This window comes from Vidua chalybeata, chromosome 18, assembly GCF_026979565.1.
Source record: "Vidua chalybeata isolate OUT-0048 chromosome 18, bVidCha1 merged haplotype, whole genome shotgun sequence".
Taxonomy (NCBI): Eukaryota; Metazoa; Chordata; class Aves; order Passeriformes; family Viduidae; genus Vidua; species Vidua chalybeata.
In genome coordinates, this window is record NC_071547.1 from 14,460,055 (window position 1) to 14,478,421 (window position 18,367).

Genomic DNA, 18,367 nt, shown 5'->3' on the forward strand with positions numbered 1-18,367 from the left:
GATCCTGTGGAAGGATGGCATGTCTGGACACAGTTCCTTCCTGTGGCTCATTTCGAACCCCAGGAATTGGACATTTTTGGGTCAACAAGAATGAAATTTTGCATCATATTCAACCCATCGGGAGTGACAGAGACAGATAACCACACGATAGATGTCACTCCAAACCAGCTTTTTTACAGAAATGCATCATCCTGGTGCAATTACACCAAGATGATGAGCAAACTATCCCTCCAGAATCCAACCGTTTTACCAAAAGGAATTTTCTTGATTTGTGGGGACAGAATTTGGCCTGCTATCCCTGCAAAAATCAGGGGCGGTCCATGCAGCATTGGAGAACTCTCATTGATAACACCCAATTTGAAAATTTTGAGGGAACAGTCACACAGAAAAATAAGATCCATTGAACAATATGGCCCAAATTGTGATGATGAGGTTTATACCTGGAACAAGGCTCGGAGAATTGCAGTAGCAATTTTCTCACCCCAAGCAGCATCGGGGGTGGCCTTGACACAATTGGACCACATAGCGTGTTGGTTGAGCAAACACACTCGTGCCATTTCCTCTGCACTGAGCGACATGTTAACAGATATCGACAGTGCGAGACAAGCAACACTTCAGAACAGGGCGGCAATTGATTATTTGCTGCTATCACACGGACATGGGTGTGAAGAATTTGAGGGAATGTGCTGCATGAACTTGTCTGATCATTCGAAATCTATCCATGAAAACATAAGACAAATGCAAAATAGCATCAACAAATTGCAAAAGGTCACAGGATCATGGTGGGATGATTTCATCAACCTTTTTAGTCTCTCACCATTGTGGAGGGAGCTTTTGAAGATAGCATTTTATATTCTTATAGGGTTTCTAGTTCTCCTGCTTGTTCTGCCGTGCATTTTTCTATGCACTCGGCGGGTCATGGACAAAGTGGCAAGACAGGTCTTTTTGGTGCAAACAGGAGGGGGAGATGTCGGAACCCAAGGTGTCCCTCAGACACTCTTGGATGTTCTGGGCCCAGGGCAGAAGCCTCTGAGACCCTGGCAGGTGGCCAGGGACCCCTGTGGTCTTGAGCTTGACCCATGGAACAATTTACCAACCTTACAGGAAGAACAAGAAATCACAAAAGTTTAGATATTATAATAGAAGTAGTCACAAAGTGAAAGGTAGGATTTTTGAGTGCTGTACAGGGGGGTTTTAGGCCTTGTACAGGGGGGTCTGAGTCTTGTACATGGGGGTCAGAGGTTCTAAGATGGAGGGATTTGGGCGTGCCCTGTCCTCCTTCTTTCTTCTTCCTATTCTCCATGTTCTTGGTGGTGTTGGCACTCACAGATTGGTTTAGAGTAGAAAGTCACTGTTCAACATAGGTAGTAGGCATTGGGGAAAAACTATAAACACCTAATACGTAATGTGTGATATAAAAGATGGCACCAGCCCCTCGGGGAGGGGAGACGGGGACAGCCAGAGACGGGGACAGACAGAGTCAGGGACAATGTCAGGGAGTCTGTGTGCCTTGAGATAACATGCAATAAACTGCCTTGAGACCGGACGACTGAAGACTACTGAGTCTTTCTTTGAAGGCACGGGTTGGAGGAGAGACTTTACCACCATCCGGAGTCACCCCAAGCCGGGGAAGGCTCCGGCACTTTTCCGCTTCAGTTCTCAAGGAGAAAGTGTACCAGCACTGCTCACTTAGCCCGACCTTGCCAGGAAATAAGATTTGCTGCACATTCCAAGGACACTGCACTTTCCTGGGCAAGCTGCAACCTGCTGGCAGATGGCCGTGCTCTCTGCCCACTCCTGCCCAGTTCTTGGTACTAGCGGGCACGTTGCAGCCTGGCGAAGGCAAGAAGCCTGGAGAGCTGTCACAGAGCAGAAGGGCAGCTGAGATGCTGAAAAGCAGCAAAGCTGAACAGCCTGCCTCAGCTTCAGCAGTGTGTAATTGACTGAAGGCGAAAAAGCAAGCAGCAGAGCAGCGGGCTTCTGTGCGCACTGAAGGCAATTGCAAGAATCCAGCAGCTGCTCTTTGCCAAGCACAGGCAGCTGCCTAGGTTCTTGCTTCTTGACCAACTCACAGTTGCTCTTCTTTTCAGCAGCTGCCACCGTGTTCTCTGCATCTCGGAGCCTCTGGGGAGCAACAAGAATTTCCAAGGTGGGATGCATGACGACTATGTCAAAACCCAGGAAAGTTGTCCTGGAACACCTCCCATTGGCATGCCAAGAGTGAATTCAAGAGGCAGGAGAGCAGCAGCCACCGTCCCGCAGCTGTCTGCGAGCTTCGCACACAAGCCGGCTTCTTCGCGGCTTCGTTCTTCGCCTCTTGCAAGCTACCGCGATCTCCGGCTGCCGGAGGACAAGAAGCGGCTACTTCGCGCACAGATCACTGGAGCGGCAGCGGTGCGCTCCGAAGAGCCGCTTCTGCCGAAAGACGCCGGGAAGCGGCACTTGCTTTCGGCCAGCTCCGGAGCTGCGTATTCTGCCTCTCTAGTCGCCTACTTCTTAGCCAAAAGCTTTTCCGCTCCAGTTCTCAAGGAGAAAGTGTACCAGCACTGCTCACTTAGCCCGACCTTGCCAGGAAATAAGATTTGCTGCACATTCCAAGGACACTGCACTTTCCTGGGCAAGCTGCAACCTGCTGGCAGATGGCCGTGCTCTCTGCCCACTCCTGCCCAGTTCTTGGTACTAGCGGGCACGTTGCAGCCTGGCGAAGGCAAGAAGCCTGGAGAGCTGTCACAGAGAAGAAGGGCAGCTGAGATGCTGAAAAGCAGCAAAGCTGAACAGCCTGCCTCAGCTTCAGCAGTGTGTAATTGACTGAAGGCGAAAAAGCAAGCAGCAGAGCAGCGGGCTTCTGTGCGCACTGAAGGCAATTGCAAGAATCCAGCAGCTGCTCCTTGCCAAGCACAGGCAGCTGCCTAGGTTCTTGCTTCTTGACCAACTCACAGTTGCCCTTCTTTTCAGCAGCTGCCACCGTGTTCTCTGCATCTCGGAGCCTCTGGGGAGCAACAAGAATTTCCAAGGTGGGATGCATGACGACTATGTCAAAACCCAGGAAAGTTGTCCTGGAACACCTTCCATTGGCATGCCAAGAGTGAATTCAAGAGGCAGGAGAGCAGCAGCCACCGTCCCGCAGCTGTCTGCGAGCTTCGCACACAAGCCGGCTTCTTCGCGGCTTCGTTCTTCGCCTCTTGCAAGCTACCGCGATCTCCGGCTGCCGGAGGACAAGAAGCGGCTACTTCGCGCACAGATCACTGGAGCGGCAGCGGTGCGCTCCGAAGCGCCGCTTCTGCCGAAAGACGCCGGGAAGCGGCACTTGCTTTCGGCCAGCTCCGGAGCTGCGTATTCTGCCTCTCTAGTCACCTACTTCTTAGCCAAAAGCTTTTCCGCTCCAGTTCTCAAGGAGAAAGTGTACCAGCACTGCTCACTTAGCCCGACCTTGCCAGGAAATAAGATTTGCTGCACATTCCAAGGACACTGCACTTTCCTGGGCAAGCTGCAACCTGCTGGCAGATGGCCGTGCTCTCTGCCCACTCCTGCCCAGTTCTTGGTACTAGCGGGCACGTTGCAGCCTGGCGAAGGCAAGAAGCCTGGAGAGCTGTCACAGAGAAGAAGGGCAGCTGAGATGCTGAAAAGCAGCAAAGCTGAACAGCCTGCCTCAGCTTCAGCAGTGTGTAATTGACTGAAGGCGAAAAAGCAAGCAGCAGAGCAGCGGGCTTCTGTGCGCACTGAAGGCAATTGCAAGAATCCAGCAGCTGCTCCTTGCCAAGCACAGGCAGCTGCCTAGGTTCTTGCTTCTTGACCAACTCACAGTTGCCCTTCTTTTCAGCAGCTGCCACCGTGTTCTCTGCATCTCGGAGCCTCTGGGGAGCAACAAGAATTTCCAAGGTGGGATGCATGACGACTATGTCAAAAGCCAGGAAAGTTGTCCTGGAACACCTTCCATTGGCATGCCAAGAGTGAATTCAAGAGGCAGGAGAGCAGCAGCCACCGTCCCGCAGCTGTCTGCGAGCTTCGCACACAAGCCGGCTTCTTCGCGGCTTCGTTCTTCGCCTCTTGCAAGCTACCGCGATCTCCGGCTGCCGGAGGACAAGAAGCGGCTACTTCGCGCACAGATCACTGGAGCGGCAGCGGTGCGCTCCGAAGCGCCGCTTCTGCCGAAAGACGCCGGCAAGCGGCACTTGCTTTCGGCCAGCTCCGGAGCTGCGTATTCTGCCTCTCTAGTCGCCTACATCTTAGCCAAAAGCTTTTCCGCTCCAGTTCTCAAGGAGAAAGTGTACCAGCACTGCTCACTTAGCCCGACCTTGCCAGGAAATAAGATTTGCTGCACATTCCAAGGACACTGCACTTTCCTGGGCAAGCTGCAACCTGCTGGCAGATGGCCGTGCTCTCTGCCCACTCCTGCCCAGTTCTTGGTACTAGCGGGCACGTTGCAGCCTGGCGAAGGCAAGAAGCCTGGAGAGCTGTCACAGAGCAGAAGGGCAGCTGAGATGCTGAAAAGCAGCAAAGCTGAACAGCCTGCCTCAGCTTCAGCAGTGTGTAATTGACTGAAGGCGAAAAAGCAAGCAGCAGAGCAGCGGGCTTCTGTGCGCACTGAAGGCAATTGCAAGAATCCAGCAGCTGCTCCTTGCCAAGCACAGGCAGCTGCCTAGGTTCTTGCTTCTTGACCAACTCCCAGTTGCCCTTCTTTTCAGCAGCTGCCACCGTGTTCTCTGCATCTCGGAGCCTCTGGGGAGCAACAAGAATTTCCAAGGTGGGATGCATGACGACTATGTCAAAAGCCAGGAAAGTTGTCCTGGAACACCTTCCATTGGCATGCCAAGAGTGAATTCAAGAGGCAGGAGAGCAGCAGCCACCGTCCCGCAGCTGTCTGCGAGCTTCGCACACAAGCCGGCTTCTTCGCGGCTTCGTTCTTCGCCTCTTGCAAGCTACCGCGATCTCCGGCTGCCGGAGGACAAGAAGCGGCTACTTCGCGCACAGATCACTGGAGCGGCAGCGGTGCGCTCCGAAGCGCCGCTTCTGCCGAAAGACGCCGGCAAGCGGCACTTGCTTTCGGCCAGCTCCGGAGCTGCGTATTCTGCCTCTCTAGTCGCCTACATCTTAGCCAAAAGCTTTTCTGCTTCAGTTCTCAAGGAGAAAGTGTACCAGCACTGCTCACTTAGCCCGACCTTGCCAGGAAATAAGATTTGCTGCACATTCCAAGGACACTGCACTTTCCTGGGCAAGCTGCAACCTGCTGGCAGATGGCCGTGCTCCCTGCCCACTCCTGCCCAGCTCTGGGTACTAGCGGGCACGTTGCAGCCTGGCGAAGGCAAGAAGCCTGGAGAGCTGTCACAGAGCAGAAGGGCAGCTGAGATGCTGAAAAGCAGCAAAGCTGAACAGCCTGCCTCAGCTTCAGCAGTGTGTAATTGACTGAAGGCGAAAAAGCAAGCAGCAGAGCAGCGGGCTTCTGTGCGCACTGAAGGCAATTGCAAGAATCCAGCAGCTGCTCCTTGCCAAGCACAGGCAGCTGCCTAGGTTCTTGCTTCTTGACCAACTCACAGTTGCCCTTCTTTTCAGCAGCTGCCACCGTGTTCTCTGCATCTCGGAGCCTCTGGGGAGCAACAAGAATTTCCAAGGTGGGATGCATGACGACTATGTCAAAACCCAGGAAAGTTGTCCTGGAACACCTTCCATTGGCATGCCAAGAGTGAATTCAAGAGGCAGGAGAGCAGCAGCCACCGTCCCGCAGCTGTCTGCGAGCTTCGCACACAAGCCGGCTTCTTCGCGGCTTCGTTCTTCGCCTCTTGCAAGCTACCGCGATCTCCGGCTGCCGGAGGACAAGAAGCGGCTACTTCGCGCACAGATCACTGGAGCGGCAGCGGTGCGCTCCGAAGCGCCGCTTCTGCCGAAAGACGCCGGCAAGCGGCACTTGCTTTCGGCCAGCTCCGGAGCTGCGTATTCTGCCTCTCTAGTCACCTACTTCTTAGCCAAAAGCTTTTCCGCTCCAGTTCTCAAGGAGAAAGTGTACCAGCACTGCTCACTTAGCCCGACCTTGCCAGGAAATAAGATTTGCTGCACATGCCAAGGACACTGCACTTTCCTGGGCAAGCTGCAACCTGCTGGCAGATGGCCGTGCTCTCTGCCCACTCCTGCCCAGTTCTGGGTACTAGCGGGCACGTTGCAGCCTGGCGAAGGCAAGAAGCCTGGAGAGCTGTCACAGAGCAGAAGGGCAGCTGAGATGCTGAAAGCAGCAAAGCTGAACAGCCTGCCTCAGCTTCAGCAGTGTGTAATTGACTGAAGGCGAAAAAGCAAGCAGCAGAGCAGCGGGCTTCTGTGCGCACTGAAGGCAATTGCAAGAATCCAGCAGCTGCTCCTTGCCAAGCACAGGCAGCTGCCTAGGTTCTTGCTTCTTGACCAACTCCCAGTTGCCCTTCTTTTCAGCAGCTGCCACCGTGTTCTCTGCATCTCGGAGCCTCTGGGGAGCAACAAGAATTTCCAAGGTGGGATGCATGACGACTATGTCAAAAGCCAGGAAAGTTGTCCTGGAACACCTTCCATTGGCATGCCAAGAGTGAATTCAAGAGGCAGGAGAGCAGCAGCCACCGTCCCGCAGCTGTCTGCGAGCTTCGCACACAAGCCGGCTTCTTCGCGGCTTCGTTCTTCGCCTCTTGCAAGCTACCGCGATCTCCGGCTGCCGGAGGACAAGAAGCGGCTACTTCGCGCACAGATCACTGGAGCGGCAGCGGTGCGCTCCGAAGCGCCGCTTCTGCCGAAAGACGCCGGCAAGCGGCACTTGCTTTCGGCCAGCTCCGGAGCTGCGTATTCTGCCTCTCTAGTCGCCTACATCTTAGCGAAAAGCTTTTCTGCTTCAGTTCTCAAGGAGAAAGTGTACCAGCACTGCTCACTTAGCCCGACCTTGCCAGGAAATAAGATTTGCTGCACATTCCAAGGACACTGCACTTTCCTGGGCAAGCTGCAACCTGCTGGCAGATGGCCGTGCTCCCTGCCCACTCCTGCCCAGTTCTGGGTACTAGCGGGCACGTTGCAGCCTGGCGAAGGCAAGAAGCCTGGAGAGCTGTCACAGAGCAGAAGGGCAGCTGAGATGCTGAAAAGCAGCAAAGCTGAACAGCCTGCCTCAGCTTCAGCAGTGTGTAATTGACTGAAGGCGAAAAAGCAAGCAGCAGAGCAGCGGGCTTCTGTGCGCACTGAAGGCAATTGCAAGAATCCAGCAGCTGCTCCTTGCCAAGCACAGGCAGCTGCCTAGGTTCTTGCTTCTTGACCAACTCACAGTTGCCCTTCTTTTCAGCAGCTGCCACCGTGTTCTCTGCATCTCGGAGCCTCTGGGGAGCAACAAGAATTTCCAAGGTGGGATGCATGACGACTATGTCAAAACCCAGGAAAGTTGTCCTGGAACACCTTCCATTGGCATGCCAAGAGTGAATTCAAGAGGCAGGAGAGCAGCAGCCACCGTCCCGCAGCTGTCTGCGAGCTTCGCACACAAGCCGGCTTCTTCGCGGCTTCGTTCTTCGCCTCTTGCAAGCTACCGCGATCTCCGGCTGCCGGAGGACAAGAAGCGGCTACTTCGCGCACAGATCACTGGAGCGGCAGCGGTGCGCTCCGAAGCGCCGCTTCTGCCGAAAGACGCCGGCAAGCGGCACTTGCTTTCGGCCAGCTCCGGAGCTGCGTATTCTGCCTCTCTAGTCACCTACTTCTTAGCCAAAAGCTTTTCCGCTCCAGTTCTCAAGGAGAAAGTGTACCAGCACTGCTCACTTAGCCCGACCTTGCCAGGAAATAAGATTTGCTGCACATTCCAAGGACACTGCACTTTCCTGGGCAAGCTGCAACCTGCTGGCAGATGGCCGTGCTCTCTGCCCACTCCTGCCCAGTTCTTGGTACTAGCGGGCACGTTGCAGCCTGGCGAAGGCAAGAAGCCTGGAGAGCTGTCACAGAGCAGAAGGGCAGCTGAGATGCTGAAAAGCAGCAAAGCTGAACAGCCTGCCTCAGCTTCAGCAGTGTGTAATTGACTGAAGGCGAAACAGCAAGCAGCAGAGCAGCGGGCTTCTGTGCGCACTGAAGGCAATTGCAAGAATCCAGCAGCTGCTCCTTGCCAAGCACAGGCAGCTGCCTAGGTTCTTGCTTCTTGACCAACTCACAGTTGCCCTTCTTTTCAGCAGCTGCCACCGTGTTCTCTGCATCTCGGAGCCTCTGGGGAGCAACAAGAATTTCCAAGGTGGGATGCATGACGACTATGTCAAAAGCCAGGAAAGTTGTCCTGGAACACCTTCCATTGGCATGCCAAGAGTGAATTCAAGAGGCAGGAGAGCAGCAGCCACCGTCCCGCAGCTGTCTGCGAGCTTCGCACACAAGCCGGCTTCTTCGCGGCTTCGTTCTTCGCCTCTTGCAAGCTACCGCGATCTCCGGCTGCCGGAGGACAAGAAGCGGCTACTTCGCGCACAGATCACTGGAGCGGCAGCGGTGCGCTCCGAAGCGCCGCTTCTGCCGAAAGACGCCGGCAAGCGGCACTTGCTTTCGGCCAGCTCCGGAGCTGCGTATTCTGCCTCTCTAGTCGCCTACATCTTAGCGAAAAGCTTTTCTGCTTCAGTTCTCAAGGAGAAAGTGTACCAGCACTGCTCACTTAGCCCGACCTTGCCAGGAAATAAGATTTGCTGCACATTCCAAGGACACTGCACTTTCCTGGGCAAGCTGCAACCTGCTGGCAGATGGCCGTGCTCCCTGCCCACTCCTGCCCAGTTCTGGGTACTAGCGGGCACGTTGCAGCCTGGCGAAGGCAAGAAGCCTGGAGAGCTGTCACAGAGCAGAAGGGCAGCTGAGATGCTGAAAAGCAGCAAAGCTGAACAGCCTGCCTCAGCTTCAGCAGTGTGTAATTGACTGAAGGCGAAAAAGCAAGCAGCAGAGCAGCGGGCTTCTGTGCGCACTGAAGGCAATTGCAAGAATCCAGCAGCTGCTCCTTGCCAAGCACAGGCAGCTGCCTAGGTTCTTGCTTCTTGACCAACTCACAGTTGCCCTTCTTTTCAGCAGCTGCCACCGTGTTCTCTGCATCTCGGAGCCTCTGGGGAGCAACAAGAATTTCCAAGGTGGGATGCATGACGACTATGTCAAAACCCAGGAAAGTTGTCCTGGAACACCTTCCATTGGCATGCCAAGAGTGAATTCAAGAGGCAGGAGAGCAGCAGCCACCGTCCCGCAGCTGTCTGCGAGCTTCGCACACAAGCCGGCTTCTTCGCGGCTTCGTTCTTCGCCTCTTGCAAGCTACCGCGATCTCCGGCTGCCGGAGGACAAGAAGCGGCTACTTCGCGCACAGATCACTGGAGCGGCAGCGGTGCGCTCCGAAGCGCCGCTTCTGCCGAAAGACGCCGGCAAGCGGCACTTGCTTTCGGCCAGCTCCGGAGCTGCGTATTCTGCCTCTCTAGTCGCCTACATCTTAGCGAAAAGCTTTTCCGCTCAGTTCTCAAGGAGAAAGTGTACCAGCACTGCTCACTTAGCCCGACCTTGCCAGGAAATAAGATTTGCTGCACATTCCAAGGACACTGCACTTTCCTGGGCAAGCTGCAACCTGCTGGCAGATGGCCGTGCTCCCTGCCCACTCCTGCCCAGTTCTGGGTACTAGCGGGCACGTTGCAGCCTGGCGAAGGCAAGAAGCCTGGAGAGCTGTCACAGAGCAGAAGGGCAGCTGAGATGCTGAAAAGCAGCAAAGCTGAACAGCCTGCCTCAGCTTCAGCAGTGTGTAATTGACTGAAGGCGAAAAAAGCAAGCAGCAGAGCAGCGGGCTTCTGTGCGCACTGAAGGCAATTGCAAGAATCCAGCAGCTGCTCCTTGCCAAGCACAGGCAGCTGCCTAGGTTCTTGCTTCTTGACCAACTCACAGTTGCCCTTCTTTTCAGCAGCTGCCACCGTGTTCTCTGCATCTCGGAGCCTCTGGGGAGCAACAAGAATTTCCAAGGTGGGATGCATGACGACTATGTCAAAACCCAGGAAAGTTGTCCTGGAACACCTTCCATTGGCATGCCAAGAGTGAATTCAAGAGGCAGGAGAGCAGCAGCCACCGTCCCGCAGCTGTCTGCGAGCTTCGCACACAAGCCGGCTTCTTCGCGGCTTCGTTCTTCGCCTCTTGCAAGCTACCGCGATCTCCGGCTGCCGGAGGACAAGAAGCGGCTACTTCGCGCACAGATCACTGGAGCGGCAGCGGTGCGCTCCGAAGCGCCGCTTCTGCCGAAAGACGCCGGCAAGCGGCACTTGCTTTCGGCCAGCTCCGGAGCTGCGTATTCTGCCTCTCTAGTCGCCTACATCTTAGCCAAAAGCTTTTCCGCTCCAGTTCTCAAGGAGAAAGTGTACCAGCACTGCTCACTTAGCCCGACCTTGCCAGGAAATAAGATTTGCTGCACATTCCAAGGACACTGCACTTTCCTGGGCAAGCTGCAACCTGCTGGCAGATGGCCGTGCTCTCTGCCCACTCCTGCCCAGTTCTTGGTACTAGCGGGCACGTTGCAGCCTGGCGAAGGCAAGAAGCCTGGAGAGCTGTCACAGAGCAGAAGGGCAGCTGAGATGCTGAAAAGCAGCAAAGCTGAACAGCCTGCCTCAGCTTCAGCAGTGTGTAATTGACTGAAGGCGAAAAAGCAAGCAGCAGAGCAGCGGGCTTCTGTGCGCACTGAAGGCAATTGCAAGAATCCAGCAGCTGCTCCTTGCCAAGCACAGGCAGCTGCCTAGGTTCTTGCTTCTTGACCAACTCACAGTTGCCCTTCTTTTCAGCAGCTGCCACCGTGTTCTCTGCATCTCGGAGCCTCTGGGGAGCAACAAGAATTTCCAAGGTGGGATGCATGACGACTATGTCAAAACCCAGGAAAGTTGTCCTGGAACACCTTCCATTGGCATGCCAAGAGTGAATTCAAGAGGCAGGAGAGCAGCAGCCACCGTCCCGCAGCTGTCTGCGAGCTTCGCACACAAGCCGGCTTCTTCGCGGCTTCGTTCTTCGCCTCTTGCAAGCTACCGCGATCTCCGGCTGCCGGAGGACAAGAAGCGGCTACTTCGCGCACAGATCACTGGAGCGGCAGCGGTGCGCTCCGAAGCGCCGCTTCTGCCGAAAGACGCCGGCAAGCGGCACTTGCTTTCGGCCAGCTCCGGAGCTGCGTATTCTGCCTCTCTAGTCGCCTACATCTTAGCCAAAAGCTTTTCCGCTCCAGTTCTCAAGGAGAAAGTGTACCAGCACTGCTCACTTAGCCCGACCTTGCCAGGAAATAAGATTTGCTGCACATTCCAAGGACACTGCACTTTCCTGGGCAAGCTGCAACCTGCTGGCAGATGGCCGTGCTCTCTGCCCACTCCTGCCCAGTTCTTGGTACTAGCGGGCACGTTGCAGCCTGGCGAAGGCAAGAAGCCTGGAGAGCTGTCACAGAGCAGAAGGGCAGCTGAGATGCTGAAAAGCAGCAAAGCTGAACAGCCTGCCTCAGCTTCAGCAGTGTGTAATTGACTGAAGGCGAAAAAGCAAGCAGCAGAGCAGCGGGCTTCTGTGCGCACTGAAGGCAATTGCAAGAATCCAGCAGCTGCTCCTTGCCAAGCACAGGCAGCTGCCTAGGTTCTTGCTTCTTGACCAACTCACAGTTGCCCTTCTTTTCAGCAGCTGCCACCGTGTTCTCTGCATCTCGGAGCCTCTGGGGAGCAACAAGAATTTCCAAGGTGGGATGCATGACGACTATGTCAAAACCCAGGAAAGTTGTCCTGGAACACCTTCCATTGGCATGCCAAGAGTGAATTCAAGAGGCAGGAGAGCAGCAGCCACCGTCCCGCAGCTGTCTGCGAGCTTCGCACACAAGCCGGCTTCTTCGCGGCTTCGTTCTTCGCCTCTTGCAAGCTACCGCGATCTCCGGCTGCCGGAGGACAAGAAGCGGCTACTTCGCGCACAGATCACTGGAGCGGCAGCGGTGCGCTCCGAAGCGCCGCTTCTGCCGAAAGACGCCGGCAAGCGGCACTTGCTTTCGGCCAGCTCCGGAGCTGCGTATTCTGCCTCTCTAGTCGCCTACATCTTAGCCAAAAGCTTTTCCGCTCCAGTTCTCAAGGAGAAAGTGTACCAGCACTGCTCACTTAGCCCGACCTTGCCAGGAAATAAGATTTGCTGCACATTCCAAGGACACTGCACTTTCCTGGGCAAGCTGCAACCTGCTGGCAGATGGCCGTGCTCTCTGCCCACTCCTGCCCAGTTCTTGGTACTAGCGGGCACGTTGCAGCCTGGCGAAGGCAAGAAGCCTGGAGAGCTGTCACAGAGCAGAAGGGCAGCTGAGATGCTGAAAAGCAGCAAAGCTGAACAGCCTGCCTCAGCTTCAGCAGTGTGTAATTGACTGAAGGCGAAAAAGCAAGCAGCAGAGCAGCGGGCTTCTGTGCGCACTGAAGGCAATTGCAAGAATCCAGCAGCTGCTCCTTGCCAAGCACAGGCAGCTGCCTAGGTTCTTGCTTCTTGACCAACTCACAGTTGCCCTTCTTTTCAGCAGCTGCCACCGTGTTCTCTGCATCTCGGAGCCTCTGGGGAGCAACAAGAATTTCCAAGGTGGGATGCATGACGACTATGTCAAAACCCAGGAAAGTTGTCCTGGAACACCTTCCATTGGCATGCCAAGAGTGAATTCAAGAGGCAGGAGAGCAGCAGCCACCGTCCCGCAGCTGTCTGCGAGCTTCGCACACAAGCCGGCTTCTTCGCGGCTTCGTTCTTCGCCTCTTGCAAGCTACCGCGATCTCCGGCTGCCGGAGGACAAGAAGCGGCTACTTCGCGCACAGATCACTGGAGCGGCAGCGGTGCGCTCCGAAGCGCCGCTTCTGCCGAAAGACGCCGGCAAGCGGCACTTGCTTTCGGCCAGCTCCGGAGCTGCGTATTCTGCCTCTCTAGTCGCCTACATCTTAGCCAAAAGCTTTTCCGCTCCAGTTCTCAAGGAGAAAGTGTACCAGCACTGCTCACTTAGCCCGACCTTGCCAGGAAATAAGATTTGCTGCACATTCCAAGGACACTGCACTTTCCTGGGCAAGCTGCAACCTGCTGGCAGATGGCCGTGCTCTCTGCCCACTCCTGCCCAGTTCTTGGTACTAGCGGGCACGTTGCAGCCTGGCGAAGGCAAGAAGCCTGGAGAGCTGTCACAGAGCAGAAGGGCAGCTGAGATGCTGAAAAGCAGCAAAGCTGAACAGCCTGCCTCAGCTTCAGCAGTGTGTAATTGACTGAAGGCGAAAAAGCAAGCAGCAGAGCAGCGGGCTTCTGTGCGCACTGAAGGCAATTGCAAGAATCCAGCAGCTGCTCCTTGCCAAGCACAGGCAGCTGCCTAGGTTCTTGCTTCTTGACCAACTCACAGTTGCCCTTCTTTTCAGCAGCTGCCACCGTGTTCTCTGCATCTCGGAGCCTCTGGGGAGCAACAAGAATTTCCAAGGTGGGATGCATGACGACTATGTCAAAACCCAGGAAAGTTGTCCTGGAACACCTTCCATTGGCATGCCAAGAGTGAATTCAAGAGGCAGGAGAGCAGCAGCCACCGTCCCGCAGCTGTCTGCGAGCTTCGCACACAAGCCGGCTTCTTCGCGGCTTCGTTCTTCGCCTCTTGCAAGCTACCGCGATCTCCGGCTGCCGGAGGACAAGAAGCGGCTACTTCGCGCACAGATCACTGGAGCGGCAGCGGTGCGCTCCGAAGCGCCGCTTCTGCCGAAAGACGCCGGCAAGCGGCACTTGCTTTCGGCCAGCTCTGGAGCTGCGTATTCTGCCTCTCTAGTCGCCTACATCTTAGCCAAAAGCTTTTCCGCTTCAGTTCTCAAGGAGAAAGTGTACCAGCACTGCTCACTTAGCCCGACCTTGCCAGGAAATAAGATTTGCTGCACATTCCAAGGACACTGCACTTTCCTGGGCAAGCTGCAACCTGCTGGCAGATGGCCGTGCTCTCTGCCCACTCCTGCCCAGTTCTTGGTACTAGCGGGCACGTTGCAGCCTGGCGAAGGCAAGAAGCCTGGAGAGCTGTCACAGAGCAGAAGGGCAGCTGAGATGCTGAAAAGCAGCAAAGCTGAACAGCCTGCCTCAGCTTCAGCAGTGTGTAATTGACTGAAGGCGAAAAAGCAAGCAGCAGAGCAGCGGGCTTCTGTGCGCACTGAAGGCAATTGCAAGAATCCAGCAGCTGCTCCTTGCCAAGCACAGGCAGCTGCCTAGGTTCTTGCTTCTTGACCAACTCACAGTTGCCCTTCTTTTCAGCAGCTGCCACCGTGTTCTCTGCATCTCGGAGCCTCTGGGGAGCAACAAGAATTTCCAAGGTGGGATGCATGACGACTATGTCAAAACCCAGGAAAGTTGTCCTGGAACACCTTCCATTGGCATGCCAAGAGTGAATTCAAGAGGCAGGAGAGCAGCAGCCACCGTCCCGCAGCTGTCTGCGAGCTTCGCACACAAGCCGGCTTCTTCGCGGCTTCGTTCTTCGCCTCTTGCAAGCTACCGCGATCTCCGGCTGCCGGAGGACAAGAAGCGGCTACTTCGCGCACAGATCACTGGAGCGGCAGCGGTGCGCTCCGAAGCGCCGCTTCTGCCGAAAGACGCCGGCAAGCGGCACTTGCTTTCGGCCAGCTCCGGAGCTGCGTATTCTGCCTCTCTAGTCGCCTACATCTTAGCCAAAAGCTTTTCCGCTCCAGTTCTCAAGGAGAAAGTGTACCAGCACTGCTCACTTAGCCCGACCTTGCCAGGAAATAAGATTTGCTGCACATTCCAAGGACACTGCACTTTCCTGGGCAAGCTGCAACCTGCTGGCAGATGGCCGTGCTCTCTGCCCACTCCTGCCCAGTTCTTGGTACTAGCGGGCACGTTGCAGCCTGGCGAAGGCAAGAAGCCTGGAGAGCTGTCACAGAGCAGAAGGGCAGCTGAGATGCTGAAAAGCAGCAAAGCTGAACAGCCTGCCTCAGCTTCAGCAGTGTGTAATTGACTGAAGGCGAAAAAGCAAGCAGCAGAGCAGCGGGCTTCTGTGCGCACTGAAGGCAATTGCAAGAATCCAGCAGCTGCTCCTTGCCAAGCACAGGCAGCTGCCTAGGTTCTTGCTTCTTGACCAACTCACAGTTGCCCTTCTTTTCAGCAGCTGCCACCGTGTTCTCTGCATCTCGGAGCCTCTGGGGAGCAACAAGAATTTCCAAGGTGGGATGCATGACGACTATGTCAAAACCCAGGAAAGTTGTCCTGGAACACCTTCCATTGGCATGCCAAGAGTGAATTCAAGAGGCAGGAGAGCAGCAGCCACCGTCCCGCAGCTGTCTGCGAGCTTCGCACACAAGCCGGCTTCTTCGCGGCTTCGTTCTTCGCCTCTTGCAAGCTACCGCGATCTCCGGCTGCCGGAGGACAAGAAGCGGCTACTTCGCGCACAGATCACTGGAGCGGCAGCGGTGCGCTCCGAAGCGCCGCTTCTGCCGAAAGACGCCGGCAAGCGGCACTTGCTTTCGGCCAGCTCCGGAGCTGCGTATTCTGCCTCTCTAGTCGCCTACATCTTAGCCAAAAGCTTTTCCGCTCCAGTTCTCAAGGAGAAAGTGTACCAGCACTGCTCACTTAGCCCGACCTTGCCAGGAAATAAGATTTGCTGCACATTCCAAGGACACTGCACTTTCCTGGGCAAGCTGCAACCTGCTGGCAGATGGCCGTGCTCTCTGCCCACTCCTGCCCAGTTCTTGGTACTAGCGGGCACGTTGCAGCCTGGCGAAGGCAAGAAGCCTGGAGAGCTGTCACAGAGCAGAAGGGCAGCTGAGATGCTGAAAAGCAGCAAAGCTGAACAGCCTGCCTCAGCTTCAGCAGTGTGTAATTGACTGAAGGCGAAAAAGCAAGCAGCAGAGCAGCGGGCTTCTGTGCGCACTGAAGGCAATTGCAAGAATCCAGCAGCTGCTCCTTGCCAAGCACAGTCAGCTGCCTAGGTTCTTGCTTCTTGACCAACTCACAGTTGCCCTTCTTTTCAGCAGCTGCCACCGTGTTCTCTGCATCTCGGAGCCTCTGGGGAGCAACAAGAATTTCCAAGGTGGGATGCATGACGACTATGTCAAAACCCAGGAAAGTTGTCCTGGAACACCTTCCATTGGCATGCCAAGAGTGAATTCAAGAGGCAGGAGAGCAGCAGCCACCGTCCCGCAGCTGTCTGCGAGCTTCGCACACAAGCCGGCTTCTTCGCGGCTTCGTTCTTCGCCTCTTGCAAGCTACCGCGATCTCCGGCTGCCGGAGGACAAGAAGCGGCTACTTCGCGCACAGATCACTGGAGCGGCAGCGGTGCGCTCCGAAGCGCCGCTTCTGCCGAAAGACGCCGGCAAGCGGCACTTGCTTTCGGCCAGCTCCGGAGCTGCGTATTCTGCCTCTCTAGTCGCCTACATCTTAGCCAAAAGCTTTTCCGCTCCAGTTCTCAAGGAGAAAGTGTACCAGCACTGCTCACTTAGCCCGACCTTGCCAGGAAATAAGATTTGCTGCACATTCCAAGGACACTGCACTTTCCTGGGCAAGCTGCAACCTGCTGGCAGATGGCCGTGCTCTCTGCCCACTCCTGCCCAGTTCTTGGTACTAGCGGGCACGTTGCAGCCTGGCGAAGGCAAGAAGCCTGGAGAGCTGTCACAGAGCAGAAGGGCAGCTGAGATGCTGAAAAGCAGCAAAGCTGAACAGCCTGCCTCAGCTTCAGCAGTGTGTAATTGACTGAAGGCGAAAAAGCAAGCAGCAGAGCAGCGGGCTTCTGTGCGCACTGAAGGCAATTGCAAGAATCCAGCAGCTGCTCCTTGCCAAGCACAGGCAGCTGCCTAGGTTCTTGCTTCTTGACCAACTCACAGTTGCCCTTCTTTTCAGCAGCTGCCACCGTGTTCTCTGCATCTCGGAGCCTCTGGGGAGCAACAAGAATTTCCAAGGTGGGATGCATGACGACTATGTCAAAACCCAGGAAAGTTGTCCTGGAACACCTTCCATTGGCATGCCAAGAGTGAATTCAAGAGGCAGGAGAGCAGCAGCCACCGTCCCGCAGCTGTCTGCGAGCTTCGCACACAAGCCGGCTTCTTCGCGGCTTCGTTCTTCGCCTCTTGCAAGCTACCGCGATCTCCGGCTGCCGGAGGACAAGAAGCGGCTACTTCGCGCACAGATCACTGGAGCGGCAGCGGTGCGCTCCGAAGCGCCGCTTCTGCCGAAAGACGCCGGCAAGCGGCACTTGCTTTCGGCCAGCTCCGGAGCTGCGTATTCTGCCTCTCTAGTCGCCTACATCTTAGCCAAAAGCTTTTCCGCTCCAGTTCTCAAGGAGAAAGTGTACCAGCACTGCTCACTTAGCCCGACCTTGCCAGGAAATAAGATTTGCTGCACATTCCAAGGACACTGCACTTTCCTGGGCAAGCTGCAACCTGCTGGCAGATGGCCGTGCTCTCTGCCCACTCCTGCCCAGTTCTTGGTACTAGCGGGCACGTTGCAGCCTGGCGAAGGCAAGAAGCCTGGAGAGCTGTCACAGAGCAGAAGGGCAGCTGAGATGCTGAAAAGCAGCAAAGCTGAACAGCCTGCCTCAGCTTCAGCAGTGTGTAATTGACTGAAGGCGAAAAAGCAAGCAGCAGAGCAGCGGGCTTCTGTGCGCACTGAAGGCAATTGCAAGAATCCAGCAGCTGCTCCTTGCCAAGCACAGGCAGCTGCCTAGGTTCTTGCTTCTTGACCAACTCACAGTTGCCCTTCTTTTCAGCAGCTGCCACCGTGTTCTCTGCATCTCGGAGCCTCTGGGGAGCAACAAGAATTTCCAAGGTGGGATGCATGACGACTATGTCAAAACCCAGGAAAGTTGTCCTGGAACACCTTCCATTGGCATGCCAAGAGTGAATTCAAGAGGCAGGAGAGCAGCAGCCACCGTCCCGCAGCTGTCTGCGAGCTTCGCACACAAGCCGGCTTCTTCGCGGCTTCGTTCTTCGCCTCTTGCAAGCTACCGCGATCTCCGGCTGCCGGAGGACAAGAAGCGGCTACTTCGCGCACAGATCACTGGAGCGGCAGCGGTGCGCTCCGAAGCGCCGCTTCTGCCGAAAGACGCCGGCAAGCGGCACTTGCTTTCGGCCAGCTCCGGAGCTGCGTATTCTGCCTCTCTAGTCGCCTACATCTTAGCCAAAAGCTTTTCCGCTCCAGTTCTCAAGGAGAAAGTGTACCAGCACTGCTCACTTAGCCCGACCTTGCCAGGAAATAAGATTTGCTGCACATTCCAAGGACACTGCACTTTCCTGGGCAAGCTGCAACCTGCTGGCAGATGGCCGTGCTCTCTGCCCACTCCTGCCCAGTTCTTGGTACTAGCGGGCACGTTGCAGCCTGGCGAAGGCAAGAAGCCTGGAGAGCTGTCACAGAGCAGAAGGGCAGCTGAGATGCTGAAAAGCAGCAAAGCTGAACAGCCTGCCTCAGCTTCAGCAGT